We start from the raw sequence: 5,987 nt of genomic DNA, 5'->3' as shown, positions 1-5,987 counted from the left end.
TATCCCTTAGATCTGTAGGAGAAGCCATTGTTTCTGTGCCCTCCTCCTCTGTTGAGTTGTGCTTAAGGGGCTGTACAGCCAAAATTATCAACCACAATCTAGGCAAGGTGCACCCTGGGAAGGTTCAGAGCAATCAAAAGTCACTGCCAAAAAGAAAGAAAAAAAGAAAAACCAAAATGAGACCCTAGAGTAAGATTTATAAAGTACGAAAACAAAAAACAAACAAACAAAAAAAAATGTCCAACAAAGCAACAACAAAACAAACTAAAAGGAACTCAAAATAAAAGAGGTGGGGTGATGGGAAGGTGGCTAGAATCTCTCAGTGTGCGTGAGGAAGTGTATTTCAGTTCTTCCTGGGTGTATTTTGTTCTCTTTGTTAGAGAACTCTACTTCTCAGAGATACAGGGAAATTAAAACTGGTGTATATGTAAAGGTATTATTAAATAGGGAAAAAAGGACTACATTGAAGCTTGTATCTATTTATCAATCTACAAAAAGAAAAAGAAAGCATATGTATGAAAAAGTTCAAGTTAAAAAGTTAGTATGGTATATGTTGTATTAAGCATCTGGTTGAAATGATAAGTAGATTAAAAAAAAGCAAACAAACAAGAAACACGAGAAAGAATTTAAAAAGAGAGAGAGAGAGAGAAGTTGTATCTAAGAAATATACAGGCTGAGAGGCAACAGCAGGAGCTTAATATACTGTTTTCCCCTGGTGTTGGGGTTTTACAGTTTTATGGGGACACTGTCATCACCTTTGTTCTGTTTGTTCTGAGTGCTTTTATCCATCCCTTTCCGTCTTGCAGTTACTGGTCTCCAAGCTATTGCTGGTCCCCAAGTGCAGGGTGCTTTTGTACTGGGGTATTATTTTCTGGTGGCTAGTTTCTGGTGGCTCCCTTCCCTTTTCTGTTTATCCTCCTATGTCTCTCTGTGCAATCCCAACTCTGTCTTTTGTACCTTTCAACTGATGATCCTTTGCCCCCATAGAGATCCAGACGTGTATAATCTTACATCTCAGACTGATTTCATGGGTATTCAGAGTGGCTTGGTAGATTTCTAGCTAAATTCAGGGGACCAGTTGAAAAGGAGTCCCCCATTCCTCTGCCATCTTGGTAGAACTTGAGAATCTTTTTTTTTTTTTTTTCATTTTTTAAAGTTAGTTTCAGAGGTAGAATTTAGCGATTCATCAGTTGCATATAACACTCAGTGCTCATTACATCAAGTGCCCTCCTTAATAACCATCACCCTGTTACCTCATCCTCATTCTCCCCCACCCCTCCATGAACCCTCTTTTTTTCCTAGAGTTCAGTGTCTCCTATGGTTTATCTCCCTCTCAATTTTCGTCTTCACTTTTCCTTCCCTTCTTCTATGTTCATCTGTTTTGTTTTTTAAATTCCACATATGAGTGAAATAATATGGTATTTGTTTTTCTCTGACTGCCCTGTTTCACTTAGCGCAATATCTTATAGTTCCATCCATGTTGTTGCAAATGCAAATGGTAAGATTCCATTCTTTTTGGAGGCTGAGTAATATTCCACTAAATATATATACACCACATCTTTATCAATTCATGTGTCAATGACCATTTGGGCTCTTTCCATATTTCGACTATTGTGGACATCGCTGCTATAAACATTGGGGTGCGTATGCTCCTTTGAATCACTGTGTATTCTTTGGATAAATACCTAGCAGTGCAACTGCTGGGTCATCAGGTAGCTCTATTTTTAACTTTTTGAAGAACCTCCATATTGATTTCCAGAGTGGCTGCACAGTTTGCGTTCCCACCAACAGTGTGAGAATGTTCTCCTTTCTCTGCATCTTTACCAACATCTGTTGTTTCCTGAGTTGTTAATTTTAGCCATTCTGACAGATGTAAAGTAGTATCTCATCATGGTTTGGATCTGTAATTCCCTGATGCCAAGTGATGTTGAACATTTTTTCATGTGTCCATTGGCCATTTGTATGTCTTCTTTGGAGGAATGTCTGTTTATGTCTTCTGCCATTTATTGACTGGATTTTTATCTTTTGGATGCTGAGTTTGATAGGTTCTTTTCAGATTTGGGATACTAGCCCTTTCTCTGAAATGTCATTTGCATTTATCTTCTCCCATTCCATAGGTTGCCTTTTAGTTTTGTTGACTATGTCCTTTGCTGTTCAATTTTTTTTTTTAATATTGATTAAGTTCTCTTGCCTTTAGAGACTTGCCTAGCAAGAAGTTGCTGCAACTGAGATCAAAGAGGTTGCTGCCTGTGTTCTCCTTTAGAATTTTGATGGATTCCTGTCTCATATTTAGGTCTTTCACCCATTTTGAGTTTATTTTTGTATATGGTATAAGAAAATGGTCCAGTTTCGTTCTTCTGTGTGTGGGTGTCCAATTTTCCCAACATCATTTGTTGAAGAGACTGTTTTTTTCCACTGGATATTCTTTCCTGCTTTGACACAAATGAGTTGACCACAGAGCTAAGGGTCCACTTCTGGGTTCTCTATTCTGTTCCATTGATCCATGTGTGATTTTTTTGTGCCAGCACCATACTGTCTGGATGATTACAGTTTTGTAATACAGCTTAAAGTCTGGAATTGTGATAGCTCCAGCTTCGATTTTCCTTTTCAACATTCCTTTGTCTATTCAGGGTCTTTTCTCATTCCATACAAATTTTAGGATGGTTTATTCCAGTTCTGTGGGAAAAGTTAATGATATTTTGATAAGGATAGTTTTGAATGTGTAGATTTCTCTGTAGCATAGACATTTTTGAAATATTTGTTCTTCCAGTCCTTTATCGGTTTTAGCAATTTTGGGATGGAGTCTTCTGAGTTTTCCACATAGAGTATCATGTCATTTGCAAAGAGTTAGAGTTTGACTTCTTTGCTAATTCGGATGCCATTTATTTCTTTTTGCTGTATGATTCCTTAGGCTAGGATTTCCACAACTATTTTGAATAATGGTGGTGATAATGGACATCTCTGTTGGGTTCCTGACCTTAGGAGAAAAGCTTTCAGTTTTTCCCCAATGAGGATGGCATTCACTTTGGGATTTTTGCATGTGGTTTTATGATATTGAGGTATGTTGCTTCTATCCCTACATTGCAGAGAGTGTTTTTCATGAAAGGATGCTGTATTTTTTTTCAAATGTTTTTTCTGCAGCTATTGAGAGGGTCATGTAGTTCTTGTCCTTTTTTTTTTTCTTTTTTAATGTGGTGTATCACGTTAACTGATTTTTGGATGTTAAACTACCCTTGCAGCCCTGGGATAAGTCCCACTAGGGTGTGGTGAGTAATTCTTTTAATGTACTGTTGGATCCTATTAGCTAGTTTCTTGGTGAAAATTTTTGCATCCATGTTCATCAGAGTTATTGGTCTATAATTCTCTTTTTTTGGTAGGGTCTTTGTCTGGTTTGGGGATCAAGGTATGCTGGCCTCATACAATGTATTTGGAAGTTTCCCTTCCATTTCTATTTTTGAAACAACTTTAGGAGAATAGGTATTCTTTTTTAAATGTTTAGTAGAATTCCTCTTGAAAGCCATCTGGCCCTAGAATCTTGTTTATTGGGAGATTTTTGATTACTGCTTCAGTTTCCTTGCTGGTTATGGGTCTTTTAAAGCTCTCTAGTTCACCCTGTTTCTTCTTATATGTTTCTAGGAATTTATACATTTCTTACAGTTAGTCCAATATTTTGGCATAAGTTTTTCATAATAATAATTATTATTATTAAATAATACAAATAATTACAATTGTAATTGTTTGTATTTCTGTGGTATTCATTATTATTTCTCCTCTCTTATTTGTGATTTTATTTATTTGGTTCTTTTCTATTTTCTTCTTGATAAGTCTGGCTAGAGTTTTGTCAGTTTTATTGATTTTTATTTTTTTTTAAAGAAACAGCTCCTGGTTTCACTATTTTTTTTAAGTTTCTGTATCCTTTATTTCTGCTACAATCTTTATTATTTTCCTTATGCTGGCTTTAGACTTCATTTGCTGTTATTTTTCTAGCTCCCTTATGTGAAAGTTTAGGTTTTTTGTTTTGTTTTGTTTTGTTTTTTGTTTTTGAGATTTTTCTTGCTTTTGAGGTAGGCCTGTATTGGTATATCCTTCCCTCTTAGGACCACTTTTGGTGCATCCTAAAAATTTTGGATCATTGTGTTTTTATTTCCTTTGATTCCATGTATCTTTTTAAAATTTCTTTAATTTCCTGGTTGACCCATTTGTAATTTAGTACCATGTTGTTTAACCTCCATATATTTGTGTGTTCTTTCCAAATTTGCTTCTTGTCATTGACTTCTAGTTTTATAGCACTGTTTAGAAAGGTGCATGGTATGATTTCAATCTTTTTATATTTGTTGATGATTTGTGACATAATATGTGATCTATTCTGGAGAATATCCCTGCACTAGAAAAGAATGTGTATTCTTTTCTTTTATGATGAAATGTTCGGAATATATCTGTTAAGTCCATCTGGTCCAGTGTGCCATTCAAAACCATTGTTTTCTTATTGCTTTTCTGTTTAGATGATCTGTCCCTTGATGTAAGCAAGGTGTTAAAGTCCCCTTCTTTTATCATATTATTATCAATTAGTTCCTTCATGTTTGTTATTATTGTATATATTTGGGTACTCCCATGTTGGATGCATAAAATTTACAATTGTTAGATTTTCTTATTGGATTGTCCCATTTATGATTATATAATACCCTTCTTTGTCTCTTGTTACATTCCTTGTTTTTAAGTTTAGTTTGTCCAATATAAGTATTGCTACTCTGGCTTTCTTTTTACACCTAGTTGCATGATAAATGTTTCTCCATGCCCTCACTTTAAATCCACAGTTGTCTTTAGGTCTAAGATGAGTCTCTTGCAAGTGGCAGATAGATAGGTTTTGTTTTTTTATCCATTCTGACACCTTATGTCTTTTGATTGGAGCATTTAGTCCATTCACATTCAGAGTAATTATTGGTACAATCCCTGTACCAAGGGATGAAAGATTACTCCAAACTTTGCTGTGGAAGAGGAGAAGAAAAGGGGGTCAATACTCAGAGAGGAAGACCCTTTGTTCTTCTTTGTTCCTGCCTTTATTGGCCCTTCAGGATAATCACAAATCCTTATCACTGTTTCTCAAGCACATGATGTGTGACACGGAGTCTTACTGGAACTGGTAGGATCTGTTTAAGGAAAGATATGATATGCTAATCTGCGTGTTCTAAGAGTTCTGCTAAACATAGTCTAGGGGACAATGCATACATCTCTTAGATCACAGAGCAGCTATTTGGGCCAAGAAAGCTTTGGGGAAGGCAACTCCTAGTGGCATTCCTAGTGTAGAGTGGTCACGCAGGCCTTGGTATTCCAAAGGCCTACACCCTTCTCTGAATCCTTCCCTGCCCCCCAGAGGCCTCCATCTATAATACCAGCCAGGTATTATAGATGATTTCATGCTCTAAATTAACCTTCACAGTGATTGTGAACACCTTTAGTTTTTGTTTGTTTGGGAAATTCTTTATCTCTCCTATTCTGAATGACTGTCTTTCTGGCTAGAGCATTCTTGGTTGCAGATTTTTTCCATTCAACATCTTGAATATATCATGTCACTCCTCTGGCTTGCCAAGTTCTGCAGAAAGATCTGCAGCTAGCCTTATGTGTCTTCCCTTGTAAGTTAGGGACTTCTTTTGTCTTGCTGCTTTTATGACTTTTTTTTCTTTATATCACTATACTTTGCAAATTTAATTACAATTTGTCTTGGAATGGGTCTGCTTTTCTTGACTCTTTTGGGGGCTCTCTATTCCTCCTAGATCTGGATATCTGTTTTTTTCCCCAGATTAGGGAAGTTTTGAGCTATCATTTCTTCAAATAAATTTTCTGCCCACTTCCTCTCTCCTCTCTTGGGTCCTCTATAATAAGAATGTTATTACTTTTGATGGAATATTTTGAGTTTCCTAAGTATATTATTGTTTTGCTTAATTTTTCTCTCTCTCTTTTGTTCAGCTTTATTACTTTCCATTACCCTG

The sequence above is a fragment of the Lontra canadensis genome, unplaced genomic scaffold (genome assembly GCF_010015895.1).
Source record: "Lontra canadensis isolate GAN:19392208 unplaced genomic scaffold, GSC_riverotter_1.0 scaffold7, whole genome shotgun sequence".
Taxonomy (NCBI): domain Eukaryota; kingdom Metazoa; phylum Chordata; class Mammalia; order Carnivora; family Mustelidae; genus Lontra; species Lontra canadensis.
This window is presented reverse-complemented; position numbering follows the sequence as displayed.